Source organism: Suncus etruscus, chromosome X (genome assembly GCF_024139225.1).
Source record: "Suncus etruscus isolate mSunEtr1 chromosome X, mSunEtr1.pri.cur, whole genome shotgun sequence".
Lineage (NCBI taxonomy): Eukaryota > Metazoa > Chordata > Mammalia > Eulipotyphla > Soricidae > Suncus > Suncus etruscus.
Genome location: NC_064868.1, coordinates 81852525 through 81872580, shown reverse-complemented (window position 1 = coordinate 81872580; position 20056 = coordinate 81852525). Strand labels below are relative to the sequence as shown.

The 20056-nt window shown below is 34.7% G+C and overlaps 1 non-coding gene across 1 annotated transcript; it reads left to right on the top strand.

Annotated features, from left to right (window-relative positions):
• The first annotated feature begins 15700 nt into the window (after positions 1-15700).
• LOC126000237 (U6 spliceosomal RNA) lies at positions 15701-15807 on the top strand. The gene has a single exon (XR_007492593.1). It is a non-coding gene; the product is annotated as a U6 spliceosomal RNA (small nuclear RNA).
• Positions 15808-20056: the final 4249 nt, after the last annotated feature.

Genomic DNA, 20056 nt, shown 5'->3' with positions numbered 1-20056 from the left:
GAAAACAAGAGGGCTATGCTTCTTTACTTTGCAAGAAATCATCTTTAAAAGAAAAGTCGTAGGAAATTGCAGAATTCTTCACATCTAATATCGATAGAGAGCTAACTCCCAGGAAATTATAATGACACAAAACTCAACAACTAGGAAAATAACAACTCCTTTAATAATGGGGAGGATGGCTAAAAAGATCCTTTTACAAAGCAGACCACACAAGGCACACAAGTACATACAAAATTTTCACGATCATTGGGCATATGGAAACTGCACTAATAAGACACCTTATATATTTAAACAAATCTCACTAATTTGAAAAGATACATACATACCTATGTGTTTTGAAACAATTTACAATTACCAAGGACTGGACATGATACTAAAGCCCAATGGCAGATAAATGTATAAAGAAATAGAAGTAGAAATACACAATTCAGGGGCCAGATCGATAGTGCAGCAATTGGGTGTTTGCCTTGCACTCGGCTGACCTAGGATAGACTGTGGTTCAATCCTCCAGCATCTCCAGGCTAGGAGTGATTTCTGAGCACATAGCCAGGAGTAACGCCTGAGCGACACCGGATATGGTTCAAAAACAAACAAAAAAAGAGGAATACGCAACAGAATATTACTTAGCTATAATAAAAGTATCTTTTGCAACACATTTGATGAAACTAGAGGTGGTCCTTTATTCCTTCTGTTTATCTTAATTACTGCCAATATAGCTGAAAAATCTGTAGCTTTGTTCCAATGAGCAACTCATTGTCATTGACAGATTAATGAGAAATAATAAGTTACTTCGAACTTCCTTCTATGTTGAATTTTTATCCACTTATTGACTTTGTTAAGGGTATCAGGAACATAAATAACCATTGGAATTCAGATTGATGTCCAGGCATTGTGATGACAGGCTATGATGATAGGTGGAAAAAAGCAGACAATGGTGGATAATTTAGAACTAAGTAATTCATGTTAAGAAGTCAGAATAGATCAAAGATAAATATCAGTTTATTTGATTTTTACTTTCTGCATTTAAAATTAAGGCTAAAATAACACCTCACTTCATTGCTTATCAACACAAAGTAATAAATATATATGTGTAGATACTTGTATATGTTGTGTTGTTTGCATAGTTCACAGTGAACAATAGGTGCAGCAAAAGTTATTCTCCTATATTTCATTTTATAAGAAGTCCTTAACTTACTCAGAATTTGATATTTTAAATGTTTTCAGTTTATTTTGCCTTTGGGCATTTGCTATTCTCCTACAATATTGCTTTATATATTGTGTATGAGCAAAACCGTTCTGTGTCTGTTCCTCTCTGTTGATTAACTTCACTCAGCATGATAATACTTTCTAGAGCCATCTACCATGTATCAGCAAATTGAATCATTTCATATTTTCTTAAAATTCAGTAGTATTCCATGGTATATATTTGGACATATATTCATATATGTATATGCATATATATTTGGACATGTATTTGGATACTTAAGTTATTTCCAGACTTTTAATATAAAATTTTTATTTAAGCAACATTATTACAAGCATGATTGTAGTTGGGTTTCAGTCAAAAACAGAACACCCCCCTTCACCAGTGCAACATTTCCACCACCAATGCCCCTTCACTCCTCCCTAACACCTGCCTGTATTTGACACAGGCATTTTACTTCTCTCACTCATTAAGATTGTCATGATAGTTTTTAGTGTAGTTAGTTCCATAACTGAGCTAGTACTTCCGCCCCTCATCTCTATTTTACTGGACATTATTACAATAATGTCTTTAATTTTTCTTAAAACCCATAGATGATTGAGACTATTCTGTGTCTATCTCTCTCCCTCTGAATTATTTCACTCAGCATGATAAATTTCATTTATATCCACGTATAGGAGAATTTCATAACTTCATCTCTCATAATATCACAACAAAACAAGAACAATCAGAGCTGGCAGGGATGTGGAGAGAAAGGAGCTCTTATTCACTGCTGGTGGGAATGCTGTCTAGTCCAGCCTTTATGGAAAACAAAGTAGAAATTTCTCAAAAAACTGGATATTGATCTCCCACATGATCCAGCTATACCACTCCTAGAGATATATTCTTGGAACACAAAAATATATTTCAAAAATCTCTCCAGATTTTGGCTATTGTGAATAATGCAGCAAAATATAGAGGTGTGCAAATTTCTTTTCTGAATAAAGTTTTTAGTTCTCAGGGCCTATGCCAAAAAGTGGATTTGCTGGGTAATATGGAATTTCAAGCCCTAGTTTTCTGATAATTGTCTATCTTTCTTTCTAGAAAACTATTACTAGCAACATTCCTCATCAGCAATAAATGAAAATAGTTTTAAAGAAAAAAGTATTTATATATACTACCTTTGACCACTAACATAAAAACTAGATCTAGCATCTAGAAGACATAGATTATAGATTTTTGTTTTAAAATTTTAAAAATACTTTCTCCTTTATTACACTTTTTATTAATAATTTTTATTTTGACCAAAGTGGATTACAAAATTTTCACATTAGCATTTTAGGTACATAGTGACATTGAATTAGGGGCAAAAGTACTTTCTAACTGATTACTGACCAGTGATAAAACAAGTAATTTCAAGAAGTTTTCTGAAATTGCAAATTTTCAAAAGTTTTTCAGATCTACTACACTGTAAATGTAATGTAAATGTAAAACAATTCTCAATTCCTCTAAGACTTCTACTTAATATAACAAACAGAAAATGTATTAGTATTATTTTTATATTTTCAAGAAATTTCAAATTCTTTGGGCAGCTATGCCACATCATCAATGCCCAAGGTTTTCTCCTGGCTCTGCATCCAGAGGTCATTCCTTGTGGACATGGTGGACCATATATAATACTAGAAACTCAACCAAGGTCTGCTACATGAAATTACCAATTATACTATGACCCCTGAACCAAAATCTCAAATATCTTCTGTTTTCAAGCAATTGTTTTTTCAATTCATTCTTAGGTTTCAAGTATTGCATCATATTTATCTTTGCTTCACAGTACAAATACCAGTGTATGATTGCCAAATTTGTTGATCACTTAGGATACATATATTAATTTTACTCTATTAAGAGTGTATTACCTGATATGCTCTTTAAAGTCTTGTTCTCCTGTAAGAATGTGTCTCTCTTTTTCAGATGCTTCTTGGCTTGACAATTTCCACTCTAGAGAAACCTGTGTTATCCCTTGAATATATACTTTTCCCTTTCCCTCCACTCACATCTTTTGAAATCGGTTTCAATAAAAAATTCTCTTTTATAAAAAAAAAAGCGACTGTTTGACCTATATCCGTGGTTGTAGAAATGAATCAAAGATGAGTTGGCACTAACAATGTTAATTCAAATAAAAACTACTAAAAATAATCTTAGGTCCAATGATCTCTATAGACACCAAACAACATCAATAATAATTCTAAATAATTCTAAAAGGAAGAATAAAAACAGAGTAGTATTTCTCCAATATGTGAAGGTTCAAATAGCAGAGGCACTAAATAATATTGTTTTGTTAAGATTTTTCATAAAAGAAATTTTCACCACCTCGTTTTGGTATTGGTACTTAGGAGGCGACACCTGTTTTTTCCTTTGTAAGGCATTCGGTTATCTAAATTAGAAACGTACACTGAAAGTGAAGTTGATTGACATTATATTCTTTCAGCATTGACAGAAACAAAAAATAGGTAGAATAAAATTAATTCTATAATTAGTATTATGATAGAACAAGTAAACAAGATCACTAATAATGCTTGTTTCAATAAATCTAGTAATATAAAAGAGATGATTAGAGAAACTGAAGGGAAAATTAAATGCTAATATTTTTGCTAGTAATACATATTCTTTATAAGTATTGTGTATCTCTTACTAAAGAATTCCAGAGTTGTTTCCAATCGTATTTCCAATGGAGTTTTCTAGGTCATTTTTAAGTAAATGCAATATATTCTGGGTATTCTACCAAGCAGAAACTTGGAATATTTTTTGTGTCTTTATAATTGATTTTTAAATTGAAAAAGGTAAAATAAGCATTCTTTCAATGAAGGACAAATGAGAAGCCAAACTCCCAAAGCCCAAGGCCCATTTTCAGCTTCATCAGCTGTAGAACAGAAGTAAAATCCCTATTATGCATAGGGGCGACAAAACTAATTCGCCATGCAGTCCATTGAAAACTGCCTCTGGTGTGAGGAAATAGCCCCTAGTCTTAGGAAATAACCTTTGAGTTACACACGACTGCAGTGCTTGATTTTTCAACACAGTCTAATTTGATATTATAACAGAGCATCCGCACATTACAAAAATTCTCCCAGGGCATAGCTTTTCAAAGATTTTTTTAAAATGAGGCAGCTATTAGAAAACATAGGTGAGGAAAGGATGAACAATTTCTCTTCAGAAGCTGAAATTTACTTCACATAATATAAAAACAATATAAAGGGGAAATGGTTTCTCATTTTTCCTATATGTCACTCTTCATATTTGTAAAAATTTTTATTTACAGTAGAATGAGCTGATTTAAACTGGACATGGTGATTCTTTTCAGCTCTCTATACCTTTAAAATTTCTTCACAATATGTAGAAAAATTCCATTACCCTGGAAAGTTCTCTCATGTTCCATTGAATTTAATCGCCACTGTTTCCAATTCTAGGCCATCACTAACTTGCTACCATAGGTTCTGTTTCGTCTTCTAGAATTTCACAATAACCAGTCTTGTAACATGCACTCTTTTGTTGTCTGACTTCTCTCTTCACTTGGGATATTTGTGGAATGTTCTTGATACTTAGATAGTGTTCCTTTTACTTTGCTAGTACAGCTTAATGATACAAATATATACAATTTATTTGCTGAGATGTATTCAGTTGCTTCTAGGTTTACTATGAAAAAGTTACTATGTGTGTTTCCATCAATGTTTATGGATATGGAGTTCACTTTGCATAGTTATATGTAGTAGGTTAATGGATCATATGGTTGATGCTCTTTTTTGAGGGGTTATGTATAACAATATGTTAATAAAATTAAAATTAAATTATTCTGACACCCCATCGTCCACCGGAAAGTTGGTTGTTCCACCACTCTCTCATTGTACCCTTCGTTTCCATATCACTTTGTAGCCACTACTATGGTAAAAAGTTAAGTATCACAGTGCTTTTAATGTAATGGCACAATTTTACACACATGTCAACATTTTGTAAGAATTCCAGTTGTTCTTTTCTGAACTCTTAATTTTAGTCATTCTGGTGGGACTGTAACGATAGAATAATTTGAGTTTAGTATGAATTAATTTGATTCATAGCTATGAGCTTTTTGATCATTCCTCTATCTTTTTCTGAGGGGGTAAAGATTCCATTACAATTATTGCCAGTCCTTTTGGATGCTTAATTACTGATATGAAACAAGGAATATTATAGTTATATTTTTCAGATATAAGTATAGCTAACGTTTTTCCAAGTTACATTTTACCTTTTTTATTGTTCATTGCATATTTTCAAGAGAAGATGTGTTTACTTTTTATGATGCTCAAGCTACATAATTTTATTTTTTGCCACTTTTACAGTCTGTATTTCTTAGTCCTTGAATGTGCCTTCTTTTTTTTTTGCAAGAATTTTTTTATGCTTTCCTCTACAAATTTTGTGGTATTTTCTGGCTTTAATATAAATTAATGAGTCCTAGAGTCGGGTACGAGGATGGTGAAGCCTTTTTCAGCTGGCTTGTCCCAGCTCCTGCTGCTGCGTAAGCCCAGGGATCTGAAAGCTGTAGGGATTACCTACATTTCTCCATTAGGCAGAGAAACTCACAAAACAGTCAGATGAAGTTCCAGGAGTCAGCCAGCTTATTTCACTGTCCTAACCTAACATATACATTTCCTCACATGGCTTCTATGCTAAGCCTTTTCCTAGCAGTTTATTCTCTGCTCCTTCTGGCTCTCTCTGCCTCCCTTTCAGCTGCTTCTCCAGGCTACCTTGCTAACTCCCTTTGCTGATGTACTGATGCTGCTTCTTTGCTGATGCTGAATCTGATGCTGAATTTCTCTGTTGAATCTCACTATTGATTCTTGCTCCTACCTCTGTCTCCAGTTCAGCTGCTTTTTCCACACTTCCTTGATGACTGACCCCTTTTACTAACAGTGCTAATATATTTGCTAAATGTTTATGTTTTTAGGTTAATGAGATTTGTCTTTTCCTTTAGGGTATTAGTTACTTTAGTATCCTTTGTTAAGAGACTGCTCTTTCCCTCACTAATGCCCTTGTTATTTAATAAAAATAATCAATATATTATATATGTACGCGGATATATTTCTGGCCTTATGTAATATTTCACATATTTATAGATAGCCTTTGCCTAGTACAAGTAGAGTGTTGTATAGCTTTTATACTTGAACATGTATGAGACCACCCTGTCATTCAATTAAAGTGTGTTTATGAATAAACTTTAGCAAAAGGTAAACAAATCATAAATTATACGGAATTAATGAAAAAATTATGAATCATAAATTATTGGATAGATACCCTGTATTTATAGATTTTCAGCATTAATGTAAAAATATTCATGCTACCCCCAAAATATCTAAAGACATAATGCAATAGCTATCAAAATTTCAATCCAATTTTTTCACAGAAAATAATCATTATGGCACCAGAGAGATAGAACAGTGGTAGGGCATTTGCCTTGCATATTGAAGACTTGGGACAGACCTGGGTTCGATTCCCAACATTCCATATGATCCCCTGAGCCTGCCAAGAGCAATTTCTGAGCACAGAGCTAGGAGTAATCCCTGAGTGGTGCCGGGTATGGCCCAAAAAAAGGAGGAAGAAGGAGGAAAAGGAGGAGGGGAGAAAGAGGAGGAGAAAATCATTATATTCAAATGGAACCACAGTAACTTCAAATAGCTAAATTGATTTGAGAATGAAGAACAAATTTTTTAGGTATCACTTCGCCTATCTTGTTTATTTTATTCTTCATTTTGGTTTTGGAATGACACATAGTAATTCTCAGGGCTTACATTTCATTCTGTACTAAGGGAATACTCCTGGAAATACTCATGTAATAATGGAGATTGAACTAGGGTCAGTCAAATACAAGTAAAATATCTTAACCTCTGTGATCTATCTCTTGTCCCTGATATCAATATCTATTATAAAATTATTATATTCAAAATGTTATGATGTTGATATAGAAACAGATACATATTCCAATGAAATATACTAGAAAGGCCAGAATTAAACTCAAACCAATGATACAGCATGGTTAAATAAATTGTCTGCACAATAAATCATTCTGACCATTCTGTATGTCTACATGAAAAATGATTAAATATGAGTCATGTTCTATACTCTACAGAAAAAATTATTTTAAAATTGATTAAACTTAAACATAAAGTCCCAAACAATAAAACTCTTAGAAGAAAATATTGTGGGAAAAACTCTGTGTTTCAATTCTTGACAATGACATGTTGAATATGATGTCAAAAAACACAAACAATTTAGTAAAACAATTAATAATACTTTAACAAGATAAAGATCTTCTACATATTTTCTGCATATAAAAATTTGAACTATAGGGGGCCGGGCGGTGGCGCTGGAGGTAAGGTGCCTGCCTTGCCTGCGCTAGCCTAGGACGGACCACGGTTCGATCCCCCGGTGTCCCATATGGTCCCCCAAGAAGCCAGGAGCTACTTCTGAGCGCATAGCCAGGAGTAACCCCTGAGCGTCACAGGGTGTGGCCCAAAAACCAAAAAAAAAAAAAATTTTGAACTATAAATGCCAAGAAATATTCCCAAGACATATATCTTATAATGATTAATATTAAAAATAATAAAGTTATCTACTGCATAGCAAAAAGAAGAGTATTATAATTAAATTGATCCTCAAATATTTTTCAAAGGACAATATAGATATGACCAAAATGTATATAAAATTCATTGAATGAAGGTAATTCATAAGGAAAATGCAAAAAATGATTATGAAAAATTAAATTTATCTATTAGAACGGCTACAGACTAGAAGACAATAGATAAAAATCAATGATTAGTCTATAGAGAAGATGGAATCTTTCCTAATGTGGCTGGAAATAGAAACTAATGCTATAATTTGCATAAGTCACGCATAATAGCCTCAACGATGTTAAAATAGAGCTATTTCTACATGATGCATTGATATCTATTAGAATTTATTAATAAGACAGACAATTTCATGCATAGACAGAATGATGAATAATCAACATGAACTTAAACAGATAATGGACCTGATATTTGGTACAAACTACTTAAGAAATGATCACTGAGTGGAAAAGTACACATTTTGCAACTTAAAAATATGATTTCTAGGTAAAGATCCAAATATATATCTGCTGATAATCAAAGGCATAGAAAATCTGTGTCCAGTGTCACGATTTTTATACCACACAAAATATCAATCAAGAGTATTGGCTCAGTGAGTTTAAATTTCTGATTAACTTAAAATGTATTTGAAAAAAGTAACACTAAGTGAATGAAAAAATTCAACAGGTGATTTGATCATGTGATGACTGGTACACACAAAAGAGAGATGGAAAAAGGAGTGTAAATAGTAAATATATATTTGTAATACACATAGGGAATATAATGAAGTGAAGATAACATGTTATTTATAGTTTCATACACAGCATGCATCAATCCAATGAACATGCCTAGGTATGTCAGAAATACTACTTACAGATCCATTATTAGTTAACCAGTATGTGTAAAAAAAACCTGTGCAGTTAGAAATCAGTATATAATTTTACCCTGGTGAAATACAGGGTACAAAAGATACCTCTGCTCTAGTGATTGTGTTATATTTCTTATCTGCACAATGACTATAAAAGTGATTATTTCCTTTAATCTGTAAAGTCATGATTTATGTACTTTTTCTTATGTATGCTAGAGTTTCTTTTCTTTTCTTTTTGTTCGTTTGCTTGTTTCTTTGTTTTATTTTCAATACATCTCATCTGGTTAACAATGCTGCAGTGAAGGAAAAATAATTGACAACATCAGATGAGTGGAAGTGTAATTCTCTACTTTTATAAACTTCTCCTACCTCTACTTAGAAGATCACAAGAAGTGTGTAAAATACTTTTGACATCGCATATTCTTTGGGTTGCTTTTATGTTTTTAACTTTTTATGATTAATTTATTTAAGCATTATGGTTACAAAAATATTCATGTTTTCAGACCACACCCAGCAATGCTTAGGATTCATTCTGGGCTGCACTCTAGGATGACTTTTGTTGGGTCTATGGTAGTATATGAAGTGCTGAGGATCTAAGCCTGGTCTGCTCTAGGCAAAGAAATGCCCTACCTCTTCTTCTGCATGTTATTGCAATAAAAATTCTCATTTAAATCTATTATTTTGATTTATTCCTATATAGGATAAATATGTCCTTAATGTCAAGAAGTACTTCAGACATCCAGTTAAACATTTAACATTTCATATGCTATACACAAGTGAGCTTCATTATGGAACTGCATTCCCCTTTGAATTCAAATTAAAAATATCAATCTTATTACATAGATTATTGTCATAATGTGGTATGTATAGGTAATTTTGTGGATTGAGAATACATTTATCTGTTTCTTTAAAGTAAGAGTGAGATTGATAAATTATATAGAAGTCTTTTTAAAACGAAGCATTACAAATTGTTGTTGTTCTTGGTTCACACCTGGTAATATCCAGGGAACTATGCTCAGGAATTACACTTGACAGTGATCAGGGCACCATAAGCAGTGCTCTAATTTTAAAAAGGTTACCTGTAGAACATGAGGTAGAGGGATAATCTATGGGATATTGCTTCGAAGACAAGCCAGTGTCCTGGTTCCTCTGAAACAACCTGTCCGAGGTTCAAATTTCATGGAGCTTCATGCATGGGCACCAGATATAGTAGATTTTTAGTAATGTCGGGTCCTGGACAAGTTTACTACCTCTCCCCAAACAGCATAAAGTGGAATGGAAAAAGGTGGATAGGAGTGAACTAAATCAAACCTCCAGAATGACTACAATGAGATGACTCTTTATTACCAAGAAAGGAGTATTTAGACAGTATTTAGCCAACAAAATATACCTGCAAGAGAAGATTGAATAGAGGGAAAGGAAGGTCTTCACTGGTCAGATATATGTGCAATATGTCAGGTCTGTGGAAGTGACCTATGTGACTGGAAGTATATGACCTCTGTGACTAAACAAATGTGACTTTATGCCCCAGGAGAGCACAGGAGGAGGGCTCTATTGAAGGGCACCAGCTACAATTAGCTGCATGCAAATTCCTGAAGCTTTGTTATATTCAACACCAACATTTCAACTTTGATAGCAAAACAAAAATATACAAATGTGGGTAATTATAAATTCTGTTGTTTCCAGTAATGAGAAACAATATTTTTGAAGCAAAATTACTAAAATTCATAAAAATAGAATTGGTTATTATACCAATTGATCAAAATCCAGAAAATATATAAAGGAAATAAATTCACTACATTAAGTATTCATGCCCAAACATTGGGTTATAATTCATAAATCATAAATAGAACTACATGCTATGTCATTGTAGTGATAAAGAAGTATCTTCATCTATTTTCAGATAAAGACATTGAAGAAACATAACTAACCTTAAGACATGAAACTTTCCTGAGTGTCAGATTAATCAGAAAAAATATGAAGAAACTATTATTAAAGCATTATTTATTTTTTTTGTTTTTTTCGGGCCACACCCATTTGATGTTCAGGGGTTACTCCTGACTAAGCACTCAGAAATTGGTCCTGGCTTGGGGGGACCATATGGGATGCTGGGGGATCGAACTGCAGTCCATACTTGGGTAGCGCTTGCAAGACAAACACCTTACCTCTACCTCACCGGCCTCTCAAGCATTTTTTAAATAATATTTTGTCCCCTGTTCTTCTGTAACCTCTCTGATATAAATAATGCTTATCTTGAAGTTGCCCTTATATGGTTCTTATAACAATTTCATGGTTCAAATTATTTCCTTTTTTTGTGTCTGAGCAGTGTTTGTGGGTAGAGTTTACTACTTTACCTACAAATTCATGCTCATTAACTCAATTTTCATCTTTTTCATCCTGTTCTTGAGCCCCTGAATTGTACTTTTCAGTATAGCAAAAGTATTTTTCATCTCTGATTTTAGTTTTTACTTCTCTAAAATTTTTCTCTGGATTACCTGGTTGTCTTTCACTGTGTTTTGATTTTTAGTGAGCACCTTAAAGGTGGTTTCTTTGAAATCTCCAGCTATCTTGAGTGCCTCTGCTGACTGGACACATTTCAATTTTCTTTAGGTTATTGACTTGGTCAACAAGCAAGTGGATGGATGGGTTCCTTTGTCTCTTCCTTGCCTTGCATCTATTCATGTGTGAGGATCTGGCCCAGGATGAGGGCCAGTGTTGGATCTTGCTAAGTAACCAGTGGAGAAAGAGCAGTCACAGAAATCTAGCCCCAGGTCTGAGTGTCAGCAGTCTTGAGTGATGATAAAAAATTAGTGATAAGGAGTGTTTGGCAATAGCTATGGCATCAAGGTTAAGTATGGCTGTGGGAAACCTGAAGAGTCAAAACTCTGTGTGCCTGACTCTCTCATAATTAAATTGGAGCAGTACTTCATCTTCACTAGTGGTCTGATATAAAAAGTGTCAGGAGAATCTGTGAGTAAGTTCTAGCATGCCTAGCCGTGAAATCTAGATTCAAGTTGACCATTATATGACTAAGTTATCTATGCCAAATTAGATGTACTGAAAGACTAGGCCAAATTAGATGTACTGAAAGACTTGTTGGTGCCAACGAGACAGAACTTGCAAATCACTGCACTCAGTTCAGAATCTAGCTAGCAGTAGACCGACAAGGAAGCAAAACAGGGAGTTGGGTGATGGTCCCTTGCCAACTGGTAGTGATATATGTGAAATATATGCCTAGAGTTCTTGGTGTATGGATGGAACCTACTTACTAACAGATATGGAACAGCAAGGGGGTAGGTCTGATAGTCTACTACAAAAAATACTCTTGCTCATTTTCCTCAATTATCACCTAAGAGTGAGCATCACATTTCTCTGAAATTGGCCTTTTAAGAATGAGACCCAATATGGAGTAAGCAGCACTTCAGTAAGCAGCTTGAAAAAGATCATAAGATGGCCAATGGCTCTACTTCCTGTTTATACTCTAGTGTCCAGAAACTTCCATTCTACTATCACAAAAGTATAGGATTTTAAGATTGGGATGGTAGTTTTTTGTGTACCTCTTTCCCTTGCTTCCTGGCATTATATTCTGTACTTTAGCAATCTCTTCCTCCATTGCAGTTTGTTGCCTATAGTGAGGTTACTTCCTTGGTGAGAGTTTCTATTCTGCAGTTCATCTGGATACTCATATTTTGGTTCTTGGCAGTGAAAGCATTATTTGCTAGGTTTAAGTTTGCTTCCATATAGAGAATTTGTGATGAGCAGAATCTGGCAATGGCTGGAGAAGAAAGGTCAGTATGCATGTGGGTAAGCCAAGGATACAGAGCCTTGAGTGCCTGGCCCCTGTGGTGATATGGCATTAGAGCAGGCCTGAGTATTGACCAACAATTTGAGATTAGAAGGGCCCGAAGAGTCTCTAAATCCAGTTTTGGTGTGTATTACTGTGATTGTGAAGAGAAGCAAACATCAATTCTCTCTGATTGACCATATTTTCTTTGATCCAAGGGAAGATTTCTACCCAGAAATCATTGTTAATACAAACCCAGCATTTCAATATCAGTATTCTTATCTGTCCTCCAACGCTGCCCTTTTTTTTTTTGGTTTTTGGGCCACACCCAGCGGTGCTCAGGGGTTACTCCTGGCTGTCTGCTCAGAAATAGCTCCTGGCAGGCACGGGGGACCATATGGGACACCGGGATTCGAACCAACCACCTTTGGTCCTGGATCGGCTGCTTGCAAGGCAAACGCCGCTGTGCTATCTCTCCGGGCCCAACGCTGCCCTTTTTTAATAAAAAATTACAATCTTCTGAACTTGATTGTTTACATCTAGCATTAACAAATATCAGTTAACCTCAAGGAAGTATGGGCTTTTAAAAAATTAACCAAAATTAAATTAAGCATGTAGTCTCCCAGGGAAATGTTAAAATTTATGAATTATTCTAAATCATTCAAAATTATTTGATATTCACATTTGGCATTTATATGAGTTATCTTAGAAAATCAACTTCTTTTGTGAGAAAATTAGTGTCCTTTTTCTTATTGGCTCTAAAATTTCATATTAAGAGCTTAGAAGAATAATATTTGAATTACATATTTTAAAAATACTAGAAATTATAAATTTCTTTATAATATGTACTAAATTTATTACTATTATGAGTGTCATGAATGTAATTAGGTTAAATTCATTTTTGTTGTTATTGTTTAGTTATCATATAGACAAAACAAATAAATTGGCATCATTTCATTTAATGTCTGTACAAATTAAGAAAGTATTTTGGCATTAATAAGCATCTTAATAATTTATTTTCTGGACTTTTTATAGACACTCAAATAGTATTAATCTTGTTTAATGTATCTTAAATCATGCATAATTTAAATAATTAGAACATAACTAAAATTTTTAAAGAATAAGGCAGAAATCACCTGTTATGCTTTTTTTTTACCAAATTTTACCAATTCCTTATGCTTTATTCCAATTGTTTTATTATAGTTCCTTCATCCTTTACTCTTTTTAATCTCTCATAATGATCCACTAAACACATTATATGAATTATTTGGCAATAACTCATAAAAATCTGTGTTTGTTCCTAAAATACTTCATTCTGTATATTCTAGAGCAATGGCATTCTCTTATTTGAGAGTACAATACAAATCATGAAATATAAAATCCATTAGGGGCAGGAGCAGTGGCGCTAGAGGTAAGGCATCTGCTTGCAAGTGCTAGCCTAGGACGGACTATGGTTTGATCCCCAGGCATCCCATATGGTCCCCCAAGTCAGAAATGATTTCTGAGCACATAGCCAGGAGTAATCCCTGAGCGTCAATGGGTGTGGCCCCCCAAAACAATAAAAGCAAAACAAAAATATAAAATTCATTAATATTCAATCAGCAGCATAAATTCAGATTTCACCTTAGCTTTATTTGTGATCCAAAAGAATATATTTAATATCTCATCATTAGGAATGAATACAACTTTAATTTTTTGTTTATCATTTGTAGATGAAACTTCTGCACATTAGTCTTACTTGATCATTTATAAATATATGTTCATTTTAGTATAATTATATAATAATATATGATCATTATAATTATTTGTATAATTTGTATAATTATTAGTATAATTCTGAGCTTGATTTACTTATGCCTATATTTGCAACTTTAGTTGGATGGTATTATATTTTATTTTACTTTAATTTTTGGGTCACACCCAGCTCTTGGCTCAGGACACCATATAGATTGCCAGATTTCGAACCACTAACTTCTGCATGTAAGGCAAACGCCTTACCTCCATGCTATCTCTCCGGCCCCAGTTGTATGATATTATGTATTATTTTTCATTTACATTTTTTTAGGTTTTGCAATGAGTGTTATGCTAACATTATTAAATGAGTTGGAACCTTGCAATGAACTGCAGGACTGGTTAGCCAAGAATTGAATGTTGACATTCCAGATCTCCCGAACTGGAAGTTTATAAATTATGATCTATAAAACTTTAGAGATACTGGAGTTCTTTATAATGCTGATTACGCTATGCATTAACAAGGCATCTTTGTACTGATCAAACTTTACTTTGTGTCTATTATGTACAGCATTTCTTTATCCAGTCATTTCTTTTTAGGCACCCCCAAAAATGCCCCAAGTTTTGGCTATTATGAATAGTATTTCAATGAACAAAAGAATTCCGAGGTATTTTCTGCATTGTGTTTTTGGGCTCTTGGGGTTCAGTACAAAGATTGTAATTGCTGTGTCATATGGAAAATTAATATTGAGTTTTCTGAGTAATGCATGTATTAATTTCCAAGAAGGTTGGAGCAGTAAACATTCTCACCAGGAGTAAATGATAGTATCATTTTCCCAGCATCCATGCCAACAATAGTTGTTGTATGTGATGTGTGCGTCAGTGTCTCTGCTGTGTAGTAATATCGCATTGTTTGTTGGTTTGCACCTCCCTGATGATTAGTAATGCCTAATCTGATGATACAGAGCATTTTTTTTTGGTTTTTGGGCCACACCCGGCGGTGCTCAGGGGTTACTCCTGGCTGTCTGCTCAGAAATAGCTCCTGGCAGGCACGGGGGACCATATGGGACACCGGGATTCGAACCAACCACCTTAGGTCCTGAATCGGCTGTCTGCAAGGCAAACACCGCTGTGCTATCTCTCCAGGCCCGATACAGAGCATTTTGATGTTACTTCTGGCTATTTGTATTTCTTCTTTTAGGTAATTTCTGTTCATCTATTTTCCCTATTTTTGATTGAGTTGGATGTATTATTTTTGTTTTTACCATGGCCTTATCCACATTGGATATCAACTCTTTATTAGGTTTGTGATAATAAATAATTTCTCCCAGTTTGTGGTTATGTTTTTATTCTGGTCATTTCCTTTGAGATACAGAAGATCCTTAATTTAATATAGTTTAATCTGTTTTTCCTTGCTTCTACTTGCTTGGCCAATGGAATTGAATCTTTAAAGATATTTATGGTTTCAATGGCATGGTAGTCCTGCCAATGTATTTCTCTATGTGCTTGCTTCGGCAGCACATATACTAAAATTGGAACAATACAGAGAAAATTAGCATGGCCCCTGAGCAAGAGTGACATGCAAATTCGTGAAGCGTTCCATATTTTTCTTGATAAAACACTCCAATATACCCTTTTTTCTCTGGTTTATGTTCTCTATTAGTACCTGAAGCATATGATCATTCAGATCACTGAAACAGTCAACTGCAAACCACAGAATTATATTAAAGGACCTACTCATCGAACACATTTAGCAAATTAACATCTCCTTTTTCTCTCTTCCTCTTTTTCTTCTCCCTACTTCTTTCCTTCTCCCCTCTCTTGTTTCTCCCTCTTCTTCCTCATTATCGTCAATTCAATCTATGTCAAATAAAACCCACACTGATAGTTTCTCTTTAGGACAGGAACTTTGATACCTAAGATGAAGCCAGCAATACTATATAGGGTAGCTACCTACATAGGTAGGCCTCATTAACACATTGTTTAGTACTCGAGACACGAAACCTATGTGTATACTAAACTGCTCAAGCCATTATCTAATCCATGAAAAGGTGATGTGTTTCCACTTCTTCGTGCCATTTTTCATGACTTTTTTGTATAGACTCCTTGTCTACTTGGTTGGCTAATATTTGGAAAGCTGACTATCTGAGGGAAAAATGTGAATGGGATTTTTAAACATGTCGTTCTCTGTTATTTTATTATTTTTGTATAGAAAATTCATAGACTTTTTCATAATAATTTTGTAACCTGGTACTTTTATGTATAACTCTATTGTTTCTAGGAAATTTTTTGTCGGGGCCTTTTCTAAATATAGTATCATGCTATTTGCAAATAGTGATTTTTTAATTTATTTTTTTGATCTGTAAGTCATTAAAATATTTTGTATCTAATATCTAAAGTATGTACTTTCAATACTTTACTGAATAGAAGCTGTGAGGGTGGGCTATGTGAATGATTCTGTATCAGCCTAACAAAAGAAGTGGAGGAACTATCATGCTGAGTCATGTTAGAAAGAGAGAGTTTGGCAGGCAGAACACTTCAGGACAATAGCAATTTCTCAAACAATAGAAATAAAAAGACTTTGAGAGCTTGCTTTCAGCAGGAGGCTTGACACTGGTAGTGGGAAAGTCAGAGAAGAGTACACTACAACAATTATGGAGGGAAAAGTACCTTCCATCTAGTCAGGCTGGGATTGGTAGGAGAAAAAGTGGGGATATTGATGGTGGGAAGTAAACACTGAAAAAGAGGTTGGTGTTATTAAAACATTGTACATCCGGGGTACTGGAGCGATAGCACAGTGGGTTGGGTGTTTGCCTAGCACAGGGTCGATGCAGGCCTCCCATATGGTCCTTTCTGATCCTGGCAGGAGTGATTTTTGAGTGCAGAGAAGGAGTAAACCCCTAGTGCCACTGGGTGTTATGCCCTCAAAAAAGAAAGAAAAAAATTGTACATCTGAAACTACTCCATCAATAATTTTGTAATGGTAATTCATAGTAATATGAGAAATAAAACTTTGTAAATTAGTTTTAAAGTGATCTAAAATATGTATATTGTTCATGTTTTCTTATTCTGATATATGTTATTGTTTCTGCTATTGTAACTTGCATTGCCTCTATAAACTACCATAGTTTTAACATAAAATTAATAATTTATGTACATTAGTTTTATATCTTATTATCTTATTGAAAGATTTATTGAGTTTTAGTTATTATTTATTTTTGTTTGGGGAGTGTCACTCAGATCAGGGCAGTGTTTAGGGTTTCCTCTAGGCTCCTGATTTAGTGATAAATCATGGTAGGACTGAGTGAACCATATACAATGCTAGGGATCATAGTTGGTAAGTCACATTCAAGACAAGCTCCTTAACCACTATACTAATTTTTCAGGCTATCCAGTTCACTTTTTTGTGACTGGCTTCATCACTGAATCTTTTGAGAAATTTAGAAATGCTTTTATAACATCTGGGTATAGTATTTTTAAATATTAATTAAAACAATTTATTATTATTATTATTTTCACAGAATTATTTTGGTACATAGTGACAATGAATGAGGGGCACTCCCACCCCAGTGCTGTCCTCCCTCCACCTCCGTTCCCAGCATGTATCTCATATCTCCCTCTCTTTCCCCCCAGAATACTAGTGCAACTGGTCTCCACTTTACAGCTTGTTGTAGATTATCTATTCTGTTGTCGTTTGAGATAAAAAAGGATAAGAAATAAAAGGAAGAAAAAAATTAGGCCGTAACTACCAAAAAAAAAGAAATAGAAAAAAATGCACCCAGCTAATAAGAAAAGATAAATAAATCATCAGATAATAACCACAGGAGTGAAAAGGCCATTCTGGCATGGGGGAATCTCAGTCTCCTGGACTATGTGGTCAGTCCAGGAGGCCTATGGTCAGCTGTCTGCCTAGAGACCCTGACATACCAGAAAAAGAGGGACAGAATTCCTGGCATATGTGCTCTTCTGGGTCCAAGTGCAGGATCCCTGTACATCTGGGTATAGTTTTAATTTCATTAAGCAAGATAGACTTTACTGAAGGAAATTTAAGTGTGTGTTTGTGTGAGAGAGACAGATGGACAGACAGACACAGACACACAAAAAAATAAAGAAACAAAGAAGTATTCAGAAGAAAATGTGGGTTACTCCGGAGCAGAATATGCCATAAAATTTCCCTCTTTAGCCTAATATTACTCCTTAAATTAATATTTTTCTCTTGATTCATTGAGTAATAGCTACAATACATTATTAAATATAATGTAACTTAAAATAATATCACCAAAGGAAAATAGAGAGAATAGAAATATGCCAAGATGCTCAAAAATTATGTCCCTAAGAAATTGCTAATTAAAACCGCAATGAGAAACCACTGAATGCCTATAACAATGACTATCGTCTAATAAACTGACAGCAACAAAAGCTGATAAGGTTTTGGAACAACAAAATTTTCACTGATGGTAGGAAGAAAATACAACATAATCTTTTTGGAAAATGACTTGGCATTTCTTTCAAAATGAAGCATAGACTTATAATATGATCCAGCAATTACTTTCCTTGGTATTTATCCAAATGAGACAATTATACTCACTCAGAAAATGTCATAAATTGTATAGAGCTTGTATTCCTAATTTTCAAACTTGGAAGCAACAAGATACCTTTCTAGAAGTCAATTAATAAATCAAACATGGTAATCCTATACAATGTATTATTTTAGTCAAAGAAAAGTTTTCAATATAAAGTCATCAAAGTACAATTAAGTAAAAGTTCCATAGGTAAAACTGCTGAAAACTACATAATTCTATTTACCACATTCTGAAAACAGCAAAAATATAGATATATACAAGGATCATTGACTATCAATGGTTTTTAGGAAAAAAAGATGAAGAAGTAGAAAAAAATCGTTATTTTAGGCCATGAAATTAGTCTGTATGATAACACAGTGAGCGAGGTATATACTATTGCACATTTGACAATATATTTTGAATTGAGAATGCCAAGAGTGAACATAAAGATGAAGTTTTCCTTCCTTCCTTCCTTCCTTCCTTCCTTCCTTCCTTCCTTCCTTCCTTCCTTCCTTCCTTCCTTCCTTCCTTCCTTCCTCCCTTCCTCCCTCCCTCCCTGCCTCCCTCCCTCCCTCCCTCCCTCCCTCCCTCCCTTCCTTCCTTCCTTCCTTCCTTCCTTCCTCCCTCCCTCCCTCCCTCCCTCCCTCCCTTCCTTCCTTCCTTCCTTCCTTCCTCCCTTCCTCCCTCCCTCCCTTCCTCCCTCCCTTCCTCCCTCCCTCCCTCCCTCCCTTCCTCCCTCCCTCCCTCCCTTCCTCTCTCCCTCCCTTCCTCCCTTCCTCCCTCCCTCCCTCCCTCCCTCCCTCCCTCCCTTCCTTCCTTCCCTCCCTCCCTCCCTCCCTCCCTCCCTCCCTCCCTCCCTTCCTTCCTTCCTTCCTTCCTTCCTTCCTTCCTTCCTTCCTTCCTTCCTTCCTTCCTTCCTTCCTTCCTTCCTTCCTTCCTTCCTTCCTTCCTTCCTTCCTTCCTGCACAGTAAGTACCTCGGTTACTCTCATTTTTTGCAGCAAAATTTATTCATTTCCCTAATTTATGAGGTAGGACCTCCAGCTGCGTAGCTTGGAACTACTACTTTGTTACATTATAAAAATTTTACATTTATTGTGCCCTTTAACTCACTTTTGCTTTAGCTATGCACCAACAGTTTTTATTCCTAATTATTTTCCATTGAGGATGCAAAATACAGACTAATAATTAAAGAATGCCATCATGTTCTTAATAATATGCATAAATCTGGTTTTCTAAAACCTGGTATTTGAAGAACAGTTTGAATAAATATGAAGTTTTGTGTTTATAATTATTT